Source organism: Ananas comosus, linkage group 22, assembly GCF_001540865.1.
Source record: "Ananas comosus cultivar F153 linkage group 22, ASM154086v1, whole genome shotgun sequence".
In the NCBI taxonomy this organism is placed as follows: domain Eukaryota; kingdom Viridiplantae; phylum Streptophyta; class Magnoliopsida; order Poales; family Bromeliaceae; genus Ananas; species Ananas comosus.
Window position 1 is genome coordinate 5,198,659 of NC_033642.1, and position 19,936 is coordinate 5,218,594.

A 19,936-nucleotide genomic window follows, 5' to 3' on the forward strand; every position below is an offset into this window, starting at 1 on the left:
CTTGATTACTTCATACATAGTCATTAGACATAAAGGTGATAGTATAGTTCACTTCTACACCTAATAGTAGATGATACTTGTGGTTCAGTTGGTATAAAAAGTTGATGTTTTATACTTGCGGGTTTTGGATAATGTANTAGTATAGTTCACTTCTACACCTAATAGTAGATGATACTTGTGGTTCAGTTGGTATAAAAAGTTGATGTTTTATACTTGCGGGTTTTGGATAATGTATTTATATGTTTTGGATTCTCATGGTTTTGGATATTCGTGATTCTTTAATGCAGGTGGTTTTAGAGTCAGATTACTATTGATGGTTTTCTACCCTTCGTGGTAGCATATTTAAAATAAGAATTTTCGTGTGGGAAATGTTTTTAAATGGTTTTCTCAAGATTTTTCGCAAAGTTAGAGTTTTAAAAAGGAAGTCTTTGTGTAGGAGACAATTTCAACTTGTAAGATGAATGTAAATGAATGTGAAATGGATGTGACTAAGGACGACTAACTGTTTGATATAATTTGGTGATTCTTGTACATACTGTTGTTGTTGTGTGTGAGTGGAAATCTCGTTGTTAAATTATACCATGTGCTACGCCGTGCAAATACAGGGAGACTCTATCTGTTTGTTCTGGAAATTCTCTATATTTGTGACGGGTCTGTTGCATATTTTTGGGGTCTAGTTTTCAAAAAAAAAAGGAACAATTTTTCGCTTACTCTGATTTATAAAGATAGTTCGTTTTCGAATAGGCTTTCAAAAAGGGACCTCGGGGTGTGACAGCTTTATTTCTTTTTTATTCTTTTCGTTCTTGGAAACTCAATTTCTTTTGCAACCTATAAAAAGAAAGAGGAAAAATGTTTGCTCTGGAATTGGAAAAAATATGAATACGGTTGTGAAAAAAATGATTCACAAAGTTAAGAAGAGTAAATCATTTCAAGTATTTAATTCTCACCTTTCAACATGCGGAAAGAGAGATAGCTTTCACTAACTGCATTATTATGAACCGTTATCATGTTTCTCTCACTCTCTCTATGCTGCTAAAAGATCAACGAATGCCGTTAAAAGTTTTAGCATCATATGACACCAAATGCTGCTTATACTAATGTTGCTAAAAGTATTAGTAGCATTTATAATGAATGCCACTAATATAAATCAATTAGTGCCATTGGGAATATGCCGCTTGNAATGCTGCTTATACTAATGTTGCTAAAAGTATTAGTAGCATTTATAATGAATGCCACTAATATAAATCAATTAGTGCCATTGGGAATATGCCGCTTGTAAGATAGTGAAACCTCGTCATGTTAAACCACTTTTGGTCAAAATGACCAAAGCGTGGCGAGAAGGATGCTTCGACATGGTCCATGTGACATTCCAACAATATTGGAAGGGTTAAAGTTGAACTCCAAGCGAGACTATTGAGTTTTACCATTGCTCGGCGCGAAATGGAGCTAGAGCATTGCCAAAATTGCAGTCTGGGTCTGCATACCGGTGACAGCACCAGGGCTTACCGGTACCAGGTAGGCAACCCGAGAAGGTTGCTCTCGGGTTTGCTCACAGGGGTCCGTGTAGCAGTGACAGACCAAGTTGGTACTGGTACTCCGCAACAAACCGAAAACAGCAGCTCTTGGATTTGGGCTATTGAATATGGGCGTACCGGTGACACGAACCCGCGTACCGGTATGCAGCGCCTTGAACAACAGAGTTGGTCTGCTGCAAATAAGAAAAGAAGGAGGGTTTGTTTGCAATTGTGGCAGCTTATATAAGCCCCACACTCCTTCCTCTCCCATTCACAGCCAAAGAACACCCCTCCTCATCATTTTTCTCCCTCTCTCTCTCTAGGAACTCTTCCCCAAAAGTGGATTGGAGGAGATTGGAGGAGAATTTGAAGGAGATTTTGGAGGTTCTAGAGGATCAAGAGTTCTCCCACAAGTGGAGCTTGGAGAGCTTTGGGCTAAGGTGAGGTTTCTTGTAAGATCTTGGTTAGGGTTTGGTTTTATACCCTAGAACACTTAATTTTGATCTTCTTACATAAAAGAAAACCTAGAGGAAACCTTGGGATCACATGATGAACTCATGTAGTTCATGTTATGAAAATCCTAGGGTTGAAATTGAGGTTTTCATAGATATGAGGTCTATGGTTAAATTGACCCTTTGTAAACCTAATTGAAGGTAAAATCGACGTTGTGGGTAACTCAAACGGGAGTTCCTACGGGCGTGTGGCATGATATTGAAGAAAAGGACCGTTTTTGCTTCGTTTGCGCCGAGACGGGCCGAAGCAACATCCAAAAATCATGAAATTAGAATCCTAGTATCGCGGCATCACCAAAAGGTGGGGGTGCTATCCGAAGCCATTGGGCTTCACTTTATGTCTATGTTGCTTTGTTGACCATGCATCTCATACATCTCGATTATGCATTATAGGATGTTGTAGTTGCATTTCCATTTCCTTATATGCTTCCTTGATTGAAATACCATTGTGAGTTGAACACATGATATATTGGATGCGTAAGGATTGGGTCTTGATATATAATCCTATATTGCCGATGAACTTGATAGATGCAATGACATGACGAGTGGCATGTAAACTATAAATGTGATGACATAACGAGTGGCATATGACTAGTGTAGTAGAAACACTTATGACATGATGAACCTAGGGATAGATGATTTTCCAAGTTATGGACATATGACATGTGAACTTAGTGTAGTTGAGACACTTGAACATGGACATTGGGATAGCTGAGTTCCCCAGTGTTAGTTAGCCCTAGTTGGTAGGGTGTCCTCAGTTGGCGAGGATTCGATTATACTCACATAGTCTGTTTTCGCTTGGCACTGGTCGATCCACCCAAGCAGTGAGCTCTGGAGTTATCACACTAGGGGCAGACGTGGTTGTCCCGTAGACGGTCTCGGGTGGGTTGAGCAGCTGAGGCTCCTCACCTATGGGATTTGCACTGTGAGTTGAGGCGAACCTTCGGGTTAGCCAAATGGATTGGGCAATGAACTTATGAATGACATACTTGTTAAACATAGCAGCATGATAGTTGATTTCATTACTTCGTAGTTCTTTCATTCATTTTGTCACGCCCTGAACCCGAGGTGTAACAGACGCCGCATATCTGCTAAACTAGCAAATATGCAAGGCTACAGAATCAGACGGAAGTTAGCAAAAAGATGATTACCAAATTTTCCACTAAATCCAAAGAATTATAGGATGAGACTACGAAATTGAATTTTAACTAAAATCAAATGGAATTCTAACATCTATAGGACTAAAGCTTACTACGAATCACAAGAGAGGTTCGGAAATACCATAAGTGACAAAAGTGGGTACGAAGATATAACGAAACAAAATAGATAACAAACGATCATAGATAATTCGAAAATACTAGATGTAAAAACAAAAGGGACTAAAATTAAAACTAGCTACGTCTAACGTTCACTCAGTCTCAGCCCCGCCCGGCAAATCGGTTTCGGTACCTGGGTAAGCAACCATACACCACATTAGTCGGATTAAGCATACAATGCAAATAAGTAAATGAATACAAAAAATAATTCAAGCGACTGGTCTTTAATTTGCAAAATTTAGAAAACAAGAATTTATCAAACTTAAAATTCAAATCAAATTGGAACTATAACTTTACAAAGCATTTTTCTTTCAGTAAATAAACAGAATAATATTAAGTCTCCGGCACCTAACTATATCATATGATCCGTTGGCAAGATCCAAAGACACCCGAAGGCGTAAACAAAACGGGGGCACCCGAAGGTGCAAACAGAACAGAGGCACCCGAAAGTGCATGTACAAAACAGAGGCACCCGAAGGCACAAACAAAACAGAGGCGCGGATAGGCGCAGACACCCGAAGGCGCAATACAGAGACGAAGCTCGCTTCTATAACAAAATACATGTCGACATGGCCAACATTAGCATAGCAGAATACCAAGAGACATCCTACTTCAAAATTTATCCAGTCACTAATTTACAGAATAGATTATCAAGTTTCAAAAATTCATTTTGCTAAAAGAACTTGTCAATTACAGTTGAAGCTCAATTTACAAAAATATTTATAATATGCTTAACCCTTAATTTGAAAATCTACAAAATAAGATTTTCATACAATCGAAATATTTTCCTAAATTATCTTACGAAAAACTAATGGGTGTCCGGTCGCTTACCTCAAAAGCAGCTTCGTAGCTAATAAGCTATCCGATCGACAAACGCACGAAAAATCAATTATCGGAACCTAAAATAGAGAAATACAATTCTCTATTAGCTACTCAAAATAAAATTACAAGGAGGACACACATATATATATAGACGACAAGCTTATACGAAAATTTAAATTTCGGAAAGGCTCATATAGGTTGACAAGATTGATTACAATTGCATACAAATAGATCGGGACGGAGCACGAAAGAGATTTAGAATAATGAACTCGAAGAAAGTGAATTAATAATCAAGAGAATGGAGAGTTTCAAAGATTAAGCTATTCAATTAAACACGATAACATGAACGAAATTTTAAATAATAAACGAAGGATTTACTACTCGAAAAAGAGGGTTTTTCAGATGTTGAAACATTGATATGCAAATCAATAATTAGATAGAATCAAGATGGGAACAAAAACAATATATGCCTTCTCTTAGGCATTTTATCGAACATGTAGCGAGCATTCCAAAGTATGCAGAATATGCGAAGTTTACAAAACTAAATCATATGGAGAATGCAGGATCAAGAAATTAAGGATACGACCAACATTAATTAAGGTCAATCGAAATCAGATTTCAATGATTTCAAATTCCAATCATCAAGAGATAAGTATTCAAAACAGTAATATAAAAATGAACAAAAAGGTTGGATGATCTCAGGATTCGGTATAAAGACGAAAATCAAAAAAAAAAAAACCTTCTCAAAGACGATAACGACGACGATGGAGTGCCGTCGACGACGAACAACAAAATGTCGATAAGATGTGTGGCGGTGGCAGCCACGGATGACGATGACGACGATGTTGATCAAGTGGCGTCGTGCGCATAAGCGGAGCAGGAGAGTCCGTGCGGCGCTAGAGGGGGCACGAGTCGTGAAGGGAGAAAGAGAAATTAGAGATGAGGTGGCTGGGTGATACGATCAAGAGAAGATATTAGGAATTAGGGATTTAATTAAACAAAATGCCGCCAAGCCCCTAAACTTCTAATATTTACAAAAAGGTCCAAGTTTCAAAAGAATAGGAGTCAAAATAAAGGAAACATAAGTATGGGGTGTTACATCCTCCCCACCTAAAAGAAGTTTAGTCCTCTAAACTTAACATACCTTAGCTCTCGAAGAGCTAAGGATGCTTCATCCTCATCTGCTCCTCGAGCTCCTAAGTAGCTTCCCGTTCAGAAAGATTGCTCTACTAGACTACTAGAATAAATCAAGATATTGTCTACTCAAACAATACTTCTAGAAATGCGGTCAATCACAAGCTCATCCCCGAAAGGCACCCGACACAAAATATAAACAAAGGGTTCGGAGGTTAACAAATGATTTCAAACAAAAGCAAAGAGATAAATGAATTAGTAGTTCTAGAATCAAAGAGAACACAAGCAAAAATAAAAGCCACGGGAAGAATACCAGGGACTACATCAATAGATGCCTGGATATCCTGCTGAGACAGAGCCTGAACACGACCCTGTGTCCGAGGTCTTCCACCTCTAGACTGACCAGTAGGAGGGGCATGATCATGACCGGCTGGAGCAGCAAATTTCTCTTGAGGCTTGGATCCAGTGCTAGAGTCAGTGCTAAGTAGAGGGCACTGAGCTATCCGATGGTTCAAATCTCCACATCTGAAACAACCACCGGTGACGTGCCTGCAGTCCGAATCTTTATGCCATCCACCACAAACTGAACATTTTAGCTTCTGATCTCGATTTGGTTGTCCACCACGAGTTGGCGTAATATGCGACCTCCCCGAGTCATTAGATCCGTCAACTTCTCTTGCATTTCGATCACCTTCTCTGAAAGAATCTCTATTCCTCTTCTTCTGATTTGCATTTCGCTCTTCTCGAGTTTGCCTCCATACTGAATCCAAAGAATTCGCTCTAGAAACGACATCATCATATGCCTCAAGGTGTAGCGGTGCGAGACCAGTGCGAATATGTCCATTCAATCCTTCCTCAAATCTCTTAGCTCGTGACTCATTATCATTTACCAGTTTTGGGGCGAAGTGGGACAGTCGGTCAAACTCGGCCTCGTACTCCTCCACAGACATCGAACCCTGCTTCAAATCCAAAAATTGTCTTTCAAGCTGGCGAAGCTTGCTCCTTGGGAAGTACTTTGCATAAAATGATGATCGAAAATCCTTCCATGAAAGGGCTGCTAAGTTATTGCCGCGAGTTCTCAACTCGCTTTCCCACCAATTATTTGCTCTGCCTTGAAGCATGAATGTCCCGAATCTGACTTTCTCCTCATCGGTGCATTGCATGGCTGAAAATGCCTTCTCCATCTCTTTGATCCAATTTTCTGCTTCGTCCGGATTTGTAGCACCCGAAAAAGGTGGAGGAGCAGACTTCTTAAATTCATTGATGCTTCTCTCTCGAACTCTGGAACTTGATTCTGCGGCACTAGGAGCTGGATTCTGTAAACTCTGTTGCTGAGTCTAAACTAGCCCGACAACAGCTTGTATCAAGGTGGCAACCAGGGGATCCATCGTGGTGCTCTGCGGCAACGTGGCGGGGTGGGTGGGAATAGTGGTTTGTGGCAGCGGCGGAATAAAACCAGGAGGTGCAGTCGACGGCGGAAACGAAAAGGTAGTGGGAGCGGCCGTCGAAGGTATCCCCGTACTGAAAGTCTGCTGCAGCGGTGGAACAAAAGCCGAAGGGTTCGTTGGAGGCACTATGGTTGACTGAAGCGGATTCTGGATAGGCGAAACGGCTGCCGAGGACGTGGTATTCAAAAGTGAGGCTAGGGTGACGTCTAGATCTGCATCTCCGGATCTGGCTGGAGAGGGGTTCCTCGGTTGCTCATTATTGGTGTTGCTACGACGGGTCGGACGCACCATCTTAACAAGAGAGGATATCACAAACACGTAAATGCAAAACATTAACGAAAACTGTAAACAATAATCAAATAGGATCAAACACGCGCCTACTTTTTACCCATCCTCACACGTCCTAGTAAACTCTCACAATCCTATACCTTAAAGTTACGAAAGATCTTAAACCTAGGCTCTGATACCATTTCTCTGTCACGCCCCGAACCCGAGGTGTAACAGACGCCGCATATCTGCTAAACTAGCAAATATGCAAGGCTACAGAATCAGACGGAAGTTAGCAAAAAGATGATTACCAAATTTTCCAGTAAATCCAAAGAATTATAGGATGAGACTACGAAATTGAATTTTAACTAAAATCAAATGGAATTCTAACATCTATAGGACTAAAGCTTACTACGAATCACAAGAGAGGTTCGGAAATACCATAAGTGACAAAAGTGGGTACGAAGATATAACGAAACAAAATAGATAACAAACGATATAGATAATTCGAAAATACTAGATGTAAAAACAAAAGGGACTAAAATTAAAACTAGCTACGTCTAACGTTCACTCAGTCTCAGCCCCGCCCGGCAAATCGGTCTCGGTACCTGGGTAAGCAACCATACACCACATTAGTCGGATTAAGCATACAATGCAAATAAGTAAATGAATACAAAAAATAATTCAAGCGACTGGTCTTTAATTTGCAAAATTTAGAAAACAAGAATTTATCAAACTTAAAATTCAAATCAAATTGGAACTATAACTTTACAAAGCATTTTTCTTTCAGTAAATAAACAGAATAATATTAAGTCTCCGGCACCTAACTATATCATATGATCCGTTGGCAAGATCCAAAGACACCCGAAGGCGTAAACAAAACAGGGGCACCCGAAGGCGCAAACAGAACAGAGGCACCCGAAAGTGCATGTACAAAACAGAGGCACCCGAAGGCACAAACAAAACAGAGGCGCGGATAGACGCAGACACCCGAAGGCGCAATACAAAGACGAAGCTCGCTTCTATAACAAAATACATATCGACATGGCCAACATTAGCATAACAGAATACCAAGAGACATCTTACTTCAAATTTTATCCAGTCACTAATTTACAGAATAGATTATCAAGTTTCAAAAATTTATTTTGCTAAAAGAACTTGTCAATTACAGTTGAAGCTCAATTTACAAAAATATTTATAATATGCGTAACCCTTAATTTTAAAATCTACAAAATAAGATTTTCATACAATCGAAATATTTTCCTAAATTATCTTACGAAAAACTAATGGGTGTCCGGTCGCTTACCTCAAAAGCAGCTTCGTAGCTAATAAGCTATCCGATCGACAAACGCACGAAAAATCAATTATCGGAACCTAAAATAGAGAAATACAATTCTCTATTAGCTACTCAAAATAAAATTACAAGGAGGACACACATATATATATAGACGACAAGCTTATACGAAAATTTAAATTTCGGAAAGGCTCATATAGGTTGACAAGATTGATTACAATTGCATACAAATAGATCGGGACGGAGCACGAAATAGATTTAGAATAATGAACTCGAAGAAAGTGAATTAATAATCAAGAGAATGGAGAGTTTCAAAGATTAAGCTATTCAATTAAACACGATAACATGAACGAAATTTTAAATAATAAACGAAGGATTTACTACTCGAAAAAGAGGGTTTTTCAGATGTTGAAACATTGATATGCAAATCAATAATTAGATAGAATCAAGATGGGAACAAAAACAATATATGCCTTCTCTTAGGCATTTTATCGAACATGTAGCGAGCATTCCAAAGTATGCAGAATATGCGAAGTTTACAAAACTAAATCATATGGAGAATGCAGGATCAAGAAATTAAGGATACGACCAACATTAATTAAGGTCAATCGAAATCAGATTTCAATGATTTCAAATTCCAATCATCAAGAGATAAGTATTCAAAACAGTAATATAAAAATGAACAAAAAGGTTGGATGATCTCAGGATTCGGTATAAAGACGAAAATCAAAAAAAAAAAACCTTCTCAATGACGATAACGACGACGATAGAGTGCCGTCGACGACGAACAACAAAATGTCGATAAGATGTGTGGCGGTGGCAGCCACGGATGACGATGACGACGATGTTGATCAAGTGGCGTCGTGCGCATAAGCGGAGCAGGAGAGTCCGTACGGCGCTAGAGGAGGCACGAGTCGTGAAGGGAGAAAGAGAAATTAGAGATGAGGTGGCTGGGTGATACGATCAAGAGAAGATATTAGGAATTAGGGATTTAATTAAACAAAATGCCGCCAAGCCCCTAAACTTCTAATATTTACAAAAAGGTCCAAGTTTCAAAAGAATAGGAGTCAAAATAAAGGAAACATAAGTATGGGGTGTTACACATTTACCTTGTTGAGATATACTAGCATGATAGGTGGTTTCATTGCTAGGTGGACACGTCATTCATTTACATTATTGAAGGCATAGTAGCATAGCATATTGATTGTAGACTTCATTACTATGTTAGTAGCTTTCATTATCATATCTATCTATCTACTTATGCCTGCTTAGATTTAGTGGGAAGATCGGCGGAGTCGGTGGCCGAACCCACTGGTAACTATTATTAGTTCTCATCCCACTTTGTTGTAGGGCCGAGCTCGAGCGGACCGGGCGAGGATCGTGGTAAGGGCATAGCGCCCTAGTTAGCTAGTAGCTTTCCTATATGCGTTAGTATACCATGTATAGATGAGAGGACATGATGTATTTTGTGAGAGGCTACTACTTATGGATGTATATGTATTTTGGAGTTGTGGATGTATCTATTTTGGAGATGAAAATGTAACCAATAATGTAAACGATTGAATGAAAATGTAATAGCTAGTACTCTCTCTCTTTTGCTCTTGCTTGTTTATACTCGCAATGAATCAAGTATGTGGTTAATGTTTTCTGGGTAACTATATGTACATGATTGTTGTTGTTGAGCCTTGGGCGGATAGGGGAGGTTCTGTCCGTTTGACGTCTGTTCGGCGTACCTCAACCGACCAAATTGGCGGTTGCGGAGCATGGCACCGCTAAAAGGAATTAAATACTAATTTTAAATTGTTTATTAGGGGCACATAAATATAATGCCGCTAATACAAATATCTGATTTTAGGGACTCAAATTTTAAAATTTTAATTTTATTTTAGATTTAATTTTTAAATTTAAATTTAAATTTAAATTTTTATTTGAATTTTTTTGAGAGAAAAGTAGCATGCTACCCACATCGTTTATTTCTTTTAGAAATAAACTTTGTGAAAAATGTGAATCGATTAGAATTCGAATTTGAGATCTCGGGTACCAACCACCAAATTCTTTGACACTTACGCTAGGGACTATCACTTATATATATTTGAATCTTTTAAATTTTAAGTCTTAAATTTTAAAACTTTAAAATTTTAAATTTTAAATTCTAAATTTAGATACTAAATTTAAATTTTTAATTTTCAAATATCAAATTTTAAGTTTCAAAATTTGTAGTTTTAAATTTAAAATAAATTTAAAATTTAAAAAATTTAAAAATTTAAAATTTAAAATTTAAAATTTAAAATTTAAAATATAAAATTCTAAAATTTTAAATTTTAAATTTTAAATTATAAGTTTAATTATTAAAATTCTAAGTTTTGAACTTTTAATCGTTAATTTCAAACTTTTAATTCTAAGTAAAAATGGGATATATTAATAATTATATATTGATTAATGACGATATATAGCAATAAGTGCTGCTACTTTATTACATTTAGCGGCGTTCACTAATTTACGCTACTAATTTCTCCTATATTGCAACATTAATAGTAAATTACTGCTAAATTATTAAATCTAGAGGCAATTATCAAATAATGCTGTAAAATATATTTATTAGTATAATTTAAATTAATGCTGCGGAGTAAATGTCACCGCATTTAGCAATAAGCGCTACTATTTTGTTACATTTAGTATTATTTTTTATAAATTGCTGAAAACTTTAGCGATTTTTACTAATTTACGCTGCTAATTTATCCTATTTTGCAACATTAATAGTAAATTGCTGCTAAATTATTAAATCTAGTGGCAATTATCTAGTAATGTTGCTAAATATATTAATTAGCATGATTTAAATAAATGCTGCGAAGTAAATGCCCCTAAATCATGAATTTGTTGTAGTGAAGCTTTTTTGGGAGACTACTTTTTTATACGTCCACATAGTGGTGAAAAATAACACTTTAATATTCTCAATCTAAATCAAACTAGCATTTTCAATCCTCTCTCTCTTTTAAATTATTTCGCTTCCATTTTAACTTTTTTTTAATTAAAAGAGTTAGGGTTTGCACATCTTGGCAAAGATTATGTGGAATTATATTATCTAATCAAACCATATTATCTACACAATATCATTAAGGGGCAAATCCTCAACCAGCCCTTTCCGTAATTCAGTGCTATGAATCTCTCAAAGTACTATTTTCCACTCCTCTCTCTATCTCTCGAGTCTCTTCTATCCCATACACTATTTTTCCTTTTTTCCTCTCTCTCCTCTCCTGATCTGCATCAGACTTCATGAATTCTGGCATATAATGTCACTGCGGAGCCATCTCTTCGCTGAAGATGGTGTACGGCTTCACCGAAGATGGTACTCCGGATCGGTCATTTAAATGTCGTTGCGAAACCCTATCGATTGAGAAATAGGTCAAGAGCGGTTGGTTCGGTGGTGATGTCGAAGGACATGAGCAAGAAGGCGGAGCACCGGCCGGCGAAGGACTATACGGACCCACCGCTGGCGCCGCTATTTGACATTAGGGAACTGCGGCTGTGGTCGTTCTACAGCGCGCTGATCGTAGAGTTCATCGGCATGCTGCTCTAAACCCTAAATCCATCGATGAAAATCCCCCAAAAGATGATTTTTTTGGGGACTTTTTGTTTTGATGAGATGTTGGGTTGTGAGGGATTTTTTTTCTTTTTAAGATTAAAGGTGGCATTTTAGTATGGATGATGCACAAGGAGCGGGGCAATTGCTTATTTTTAGGCTGATTTTGGGTGCTCAATTTGTTGATGTTTGGAAGGGTGTATTTGTTTTTGGGGTGTATTAGTTTGCTATTCAATATGGGGATTCTTTCGGGGATTTTTTTTTTTTTTGGAGAAAAGGTAGCATGCTACCACTTCATTCAATAAGGATATGAACTGTGCTAGAATCTGAGTCAACTGGGCTTTAAAGGATCAAACAAATAGAAATGCAAAAAAGAGCCCAAGTGTCTCTTAGAGAGAATATCTCAATTGCCAAGTAGTTTACTATGCGTTTAGATTTCTCAAATATTCTCCTATTCCGCTCCAACCAAATAGTCCACCATGTAGAGGCGATTGTCGCAAGCTCCCTTTCTCCTAGCTCTCCTCCTTTTGTCTGCTCACTTCCTAAAGCAAACAAACAGAGGTAGAATTAAGAAGAAACTGTTGTTCGGGAGTAACCCCTTCAAAAGGGCTTTGATATTCTGAGATCCCATGAAGAGATGATCCACCGTCTCACATTCATCCAAGCAGAAAACACAACATTCCTCACTACTCCAACTCCTCTTCTGAAGATTGTCCACTTGTGAGCACCTTTCTTTTCAAGACTAACCACACAAAATTCTTGACTTTATAAAGGGTGGGTTTAATCTTCCATAGTTGGACAAAGCTTCTGTTGATAGCTCCACCATCTTGCAGGAAGTTGTAAAGTGATTTAACAGTGAACTTTTTAGATCAAGTCCATCTCCATCTAACCTTATCTTTTCTATTATAAAGCGAAAAAGTTCTATGATCAGGTCAAAGTCAACCTGGGAAGTAGGAGTGAACCTTGCCAGGATCTTACACTATCTCCACCAAGTCTCTTCCCAGCAATCCTTCACAAAATATTTTTTTTGTGCATGACATTATCATAAATATAGAGGTAAAGAGTATGCAGAGAAGCTTGGTCTCTCCATATATCACTCCAAAAGCTTACAGTATGTCCATTCCCTATTGAGTGACACTTCACATTTAAAAATATCTTTGATTGCTAAGACACTCCGCCACCAAAATTACTAAGGTCTAAACGACACACCTTCTCTAAGCGATTTCCTCGGGGAGTACTATATACCATCGAGAAGGGGGCCCAACTGATGATTCATATTTAAGAGGAATCTCGACCACTATTTAGTCAGTAGCGCTACATTCATATTCTCTAGGTTCAATACACCCAGTCCTCTCTCAAACTTACTTCTACACACAATATTCCACCGCACAAGGCAGTGTCCTCCCGCTATAGTCCCCCTTCATCTCTAGTAAAAAGCTTTTCGGACAGCCTCTATTCATCGTATTACCCATTTTGGCGCTTTAAAGATCGAGAAGAAGTACAGCGGTAGGTTCACAAGTGCAGAGTTAACAAGTACTAGCCTCTCTCCTTACGAAAGGAGTTTCGATTGCCCTCATCAACTTGCTTCTCAACTTTACCAATAATAGGCCACTAGTCCTCCCTTCGTAGACGACAATTAGTAAGGGGAAGTCCGAGGTACCATAATATGAAAGACCCTACTTTGCACCCCAAGATCTCCGCCAGCCTCTGCCCCAGTTGTTCTTGACGTCTCAGGTAGAATAGCTATGATTTATTCCCGTTAATCTTTAGTCCAAATGTCCACTTGAAGACTTGCCACACAAAAAGGAGGTTATGAATTTGCTTTCTCTTAGCATCACAGAAGAAGATTGTGTCATCAGCATACGGATGATGGCTACCGTAGAACCATCATTCGGTCCAATCTCTCTTAGGCTTCGTTTGGGATTGCGGGAAGATTGCGTTACGTGCGGTGAGAAAGTACGTTAGAAAAATACCCTGTTTGTTGCTATACATAATATTGCGTTCCGCATATCACGATGAGTCGGTTACGATATATTTTCTGCGGTCCCACCGGAGAACGCAGAAGCATATCCCTATATGCTTTTTCCTCAACTCCATTCTATCTAATAGCGTTAGATAAGCCTTAATACCAAACTAAGCCTTAATAAACCGTCTCACACTGTCTTCTTCGTCATTCTCACTAATCCTTCTACCACTAGTAGAAAGAGGTAGGGAGAGAGAGTCGCCCTGCCTTAAGCCCCTCTTAGTTTTTATCTATTTGGAAGGAACCCCGTTAACTAGTACGACAACTTTATCATTAGTTATACATTGCTTGATCCATCTACATCACTTATGGTTCGCTCCGAACATCATGATCTTTCTTAAGAAGTCCCATCGCACTCTGTCGTACACCTTTTCAAAATTAGCTTTGATTCCAACACATTCCTCACTTGTTTTCGAGCACCAGCTAACAATTTCACTAGCAATTGCAACGGAGTCCAAAATGGACTGGTCTTTAAGAAATGCTGCCTGTGTGGGAGAGAGAATATCTTTCATTACATCTTCTAATCTGTTAGCAAGTATCTTAGATATGATCTTTTGTACACCATTAATAAGGCTTATGGGTCTAAAATCATTTGCCTGTTTTGCGCTCTCTTTCTTTGGAATAAGGCAGATATACGAATAATCCATAATCCTAGAATTTAAAGTCCCATCAATACAATCTTGGAAAGTATTGAAGAGATCTTCTTTAACCACCTCCCAAAACCTCTGGTAGAACCTCAGGTTTAAACTATCCGGCCCCGGGGCTATGTCACTACCTAGCTGAAAGGTCGCTTTCTTGATCTCATCCATCAAGAATGGTGTAGTAAGGTGGTTTGGATTCGGGATTGTTTTATTTTTAAAAAGACCGCTTCAATCGCCTATCATTGTGCAAGTTGTGTCACCCAGGGCGAATACTTCTTTGAATTTATTATAAAAATATTTTCTTTTTTTTTTTTCCTTCCTGTAAAGACTCCGATCGTCATCTTCTATCACATTGATGGCGTTTTTGCGTCTTCTACTGTTAGCCATTTCATGGAAAAATTTTGTATTATCATCTCCTTCCTTTAACAAGTGTTGTCTGGCTCGGGTTTTCCATAAGGTCTCCTTATCCGCAATGACTCTCATAAGTTGGGTCTTGAGGAGTTTTCATTTCTCGGATAGTTGAGGAGTTAGGCTTTGACGTCCTTCCAGGCAGTCCAACTGTTGGGTCTCTTCTGAGATAGCCTTCAGAGTATTTGACATGCAGTAGAAGCTTGTAGGGCACCATTCCTTAATTCTTTGACGGCAATGGCTAATTTAGCCACAACAGTGAGAATGCTAGAACCATTATTTCGTACCTCATTCTACCGGACCTGCATTAGGTTACAAAAATCTTCTCGCGCTAACTATACTTCTTCCAATCTGAACTATCGTTTATTCAATTTGTCGTTAGTGGATAACAGTATTGGCAAGTGGTCAGAATTAATTCTCGATGCCGCCACTACTTTGGTAAGAGGAAAGGCCTAGTCCCATTCAGTGGAGATTAAAAACCGGCCTAGCTTGGCTAGGATAGGGCCATTTTGCATGTTAGACCACATAAAGCTTTGATTACCTATTGCTAGGTTGATCATCTCCAAATCATTTATGAGGTTAGTAAACATTGCCATAGTCGACCTCTCCATCTTCTGCCCTTTCTTTTCTGCTGGTTCTTTGTTAGGTTAAAATCCCTACACATTACCCACAAATCTCTACAAAAATACCTTTCAGTGCAGCCAACTTTGCACAGAATTTCTCTTAACCTTCCTACATAGGCAGGCCATAAACTATTTGTTATGTAGAAAGTTGAGCTACTAGCAAAATTTTGAGCTGAATAGTAAGAGAGAATTTTCAAACGATAATAGCACAACATGAAAAAACTTTTGAGTTCCAACACGTGATTATACCTCCCAACGCCCTCTCCGATTTGATAAAATGACATTTATCAAATTAAGAACAAGCAAATGATCGAAGAAAGGAATGATATACAGATTCAACTTTGGATTCTTGAAAACAAACAACAGATCTCTTAAACTTAGAAATCATGAACTTCACTAGACTCCTTTTACCTTGGTTATTAAGACCTCTGACATTCCAACTACAGATTTGAAACATATTAAAAAGAGATACCACCTACTTTGACATTTGGCCCCAAACCTCTAAGGCAAAGCAAGTCCCTAAAGCTGCGCACCTCATCATCGCTAAGAGGACACACTTAGCACTCTTTTTCTTGATCTTGCTATAAACTAAGGCACAAGGTCCAATGGCCACGACCTCATTGATCTTCCCCTGTGATGTCTTACCATGTTTACTTGAACGCTCTAGACACACTCCTTCCCACAAAAGTACTTTGCGAACTTTCGCCCTATCTAACACACTGTCGTTAGAACAACTAGCCAACCGGGTGCACTTTCTGGGGTGGAAGTAGTATCGAATGAAGCCCGCCCAGACTGACTTGATTCAAAACTCTTCACCTCTTCCAAGATACTGGCGTCTTGAAGGGTCATCCAAACCGGTTGGGGGGAGCAGCCCCTGGCAACCCCCCCTCTTGTGCTTCTCTCTTCTATGAAAGTATTAATGCCTTGGGTATCCTCCTCCAACAGCTTGTCCCCATCTTGCTCAATGCCCCAGATACAGTTCAGAACATTAGGTGCAGTCATTAGGATGTTGTGAGTACTGACAGCCCCATGCTTAGAGAGGTTGCACAAGGGCCCCGGTCTCCTCGATGCGTCAAAAAGGTTCAACCACTTGGTGGAAGATACAAGCCCGCTAACAAAACTAGAACTATTCGCCTCAACCAAAAACACCCGCATCCCGGGAGGCGTGCATTCCAGGTTGAGAATCTGATATGTCAAGGCCCCATAGATAGAAGCGATCCAAAAACCAGAATGGCCCAGGTTGTCAAGCTGGGTTTGGATCATAGCCAATTGATCGAGGGGCTTGCAGCCTACCTGGGCTGGGCAAGTTAAGGAAGTCCATCTTCCCACCAAAAGAGAGGGATCTCCTTCAGCTACTCCCGAATCCTAAAGATGCGGTACGAACCCTTTTCCAAGACGGCATCGAGTCAACTTTCCAAGTGTCACGATCGCCTCGCATGGATGCTGCGTTATCGAGACCTGTGTGAAAGGCTCCCCGCTTGAGATCTACATACACTAGCTACTGCATGGTTACCCAAGTGTTTGGCCTTCTCCTTACCAACACGAGTTTCTTCCTCTTCCCCTTTCCGATTCTCTAGCACATTGACTTTATTTTTCCCCTTTCAATTTTGCTTCATACTCCCTAGGAACCAAGTCCCATTTGAATTTTTTCCTCCTCTGGTATTCTTACAACTTCTAATGTCGCCGACCACCCGTTTTGGGTCAAGTCATCGACTTTCCAGTCCATGCTACACCCTAGTTCACGCCGGTTCTCTGTAGTAACTGCTAGGTAATGGGCAAACTCCATCTCCTTGCTAGCCACCGGCCACAATGGGACCTTCTCGGAGTCTAGGGTTAGTCTTCGGCTTCCCGGAATCCATGGTGAACCATTATGCCGTCTGTTCCTGAGTTTCGACGAGTTCCAGGTGTCGCTTTGACGTATAGCGTCGCCATTTGTTGAATTATTATTTGTTGCATCCCCTTCCTGCTGGTTAACTCTCCTAGCCAGATACTACCAAAAGGGTCAGTCTTATCTTCTCCTTCGTTTGGATAGCCCCCAGCAAAAGGGATGCCACGATCATCACCACTGAAAGGAGCTATTCGTTCCAGATGGACTGTAACAGGAACAGTAACATCATTCAAGGTCATTGACAAAATTTTCAGGATATCGGCTAGGTCTTCAATGACAATTTGGCATTGGAATCCGATGAGATCGAGCATGTTGATACTGTTATTGTCGCTCCGAAGGTATCTGGCAAAGACATTGATGATGGATGCGACCCTGTACTCCGACCAACATTCGAATAGTAAATTGACTAATTTAATCCAGGCTTTGTAGGTAATCCACGAGCGTGCAACATTTCAACATTTCTATAGGGGTTCCATTTGTAGAAACGAAGCTGGCAATGGCGGAATCTAATGACTTCCATGCTAACAAGCTCATCAATTTGTACCCATTGAGTAAGAAAGATCACAAAGTCCCTCTTGTGATAGCAGGCAACATGGAAATCGTTGGAGAACCCGTCGTATCTGCTTACAAAGTCACTCGCGATCATCTCCTGGGGGCAGTGTCCAAAGTTTGCAGGCCCAATGACATTGGCAAGTACAGCATGCCGACACAGTTGTGTCATGCCCCGGGACCCAGCGGAAGCCCGCCCGGCGCGTGCCCAGACCCGCCATATGTCTTCAACATATAAGGCGTCTAAAACAACAATAATAAAAGCAATAATAAAAGACATCTAGGAGTATCAGAGCATAATAAATGTCTAAATGCTACAACAAAGGAGCAAGGGTGAAGCTGCAAATCCACTAAATAAAGCATAAAGTAAATACAACAGGAATCAACCCCTAAAACCTAAACCCTGAAGAACTAGGGTAAACTTACCAAACCTTGGAGATATATCCAATCTAACCTTCTGGAGATGGAAGGTAAACTCTTAAATCTCTCCCAAAAGGTGAACTCCACTCAAAAGGGGTTGGGATCGAACTCAACCAATAACTAACTCGATAAACGAGAAGCAAAGCAAACCCACTGGGATAGAAACTACAAAGATCCCATGATCCCTCGAACACCTATAGAAGCAAGCCGCTTTGCTTCTTCAGCTAAGAAAGCCACCCAAACTGAAGTACTTTTACCCCGTTTTACCGGGGATACGGAAGATTGGGTAAACATTTCATAAAAACTTACGTTTAAGTACGATTTGTACTAAATATACTTACAATCTTGTGAATCGTACGTACGGAGTACATAGCATTTTAAACATGAGGTATATCATCTCGATATACACATTTAACGTATGTAACACTTATCACGGAACAAAACGCTCAACTCTTGTACAGAGGTACGATCTTAACTCACTTGATACGTAGTACTTGTATAATTACGGTACGAACCCTGAGCATCGTGTTTTCACAGTATTTCTCCGTGAACCTTAATCGTTTGATATTTTACGGTGAATCTCTGTACTACTATCCGGTAACATGTAGACGATATATATGGTACAATCTCTGTACTACTGTATCTCTATCCGGAAACCCTGAAAGCTATGTAAGGTACAATAATCTGTACTCCTGAACCATGAACGCTGTCTAGCAAACTGATGAACGGTAACACGAGTAAGCGTGTACGAACACTCCCAGCGAGGGATGTTCGGCCGTGAGGCCTCTATCGGTAACGCTAAGTATAAGCGGCACGCCCTAACCCGCGGCTTCACCTAACGGCACCCTGTCCGAGTAAGGATCCCACCCCTACAACTGATGGTGCCCCGGTAATCCGAGCCGTGGCCGGTCTGTCGGATGCCCACCCAGAGTCCCGGTATCTGTCGGAAGCCCACCCAGAGAAGTCTAAACTAAACTCATAAGCAGTACTGTATACCTGTCTATTACTGAATCTCGTAATGAACCTGTGACTGATCTTATCATTTGGTGCCTTGAAATGATAAAGCGTAACACTTGTAAAACAAATCAACCTCCGGAGATGAAGTACGTATCAACTAAAGCATGAATACGATAAATATGATTCATCTTAATAGTACATCGTCATTCAATGGTAAAATGAACGGAAAGCGAAAGGATGTACATATCAGTGACTGTAGAAAACATCGAAACCCGGAACACCACGTAAGTGACTTCAGTCATTAACGGGTGACCCTTGATAAAAATTATCAAGAGTACGGGGGCAAAACACCAAATGAAAAGTCTCGGAAGCCGTGGCCGCCTCCGTGCCCTAGCGCCGTTCCCACAGCGCATCGATCGAGCGCCTCTCAAAAAAAACGCTATCCACCAATGAGGAGATAAAATATAATACACTCTCTCCCTCTCTAAAACATGGAACATATCTCTCTGGTGGAACATGAGGACAATCGTGAACAATACC

The 19,936-nt window shown here is 39.8% G+C and overlaps 1 long non-coding RNA gene across 1 annotated transcript; it reads right to left on the minus strand.

Annotated features, from left to right (window-relative positions):
- LOC109727607 lies at positions 7,399-9,236 on the minus strand. Its single transcript, XR_002220805.1, has 3 exons — positions 9,049-9,236; positions 8,320-8,387; positions 7,399-7,621 (listed from the first exon to the last, which is right to left on the minus strand). It is a non-coding gene; the product is annotated as an uncharacterized LOC109727607 (long non-coding RNA).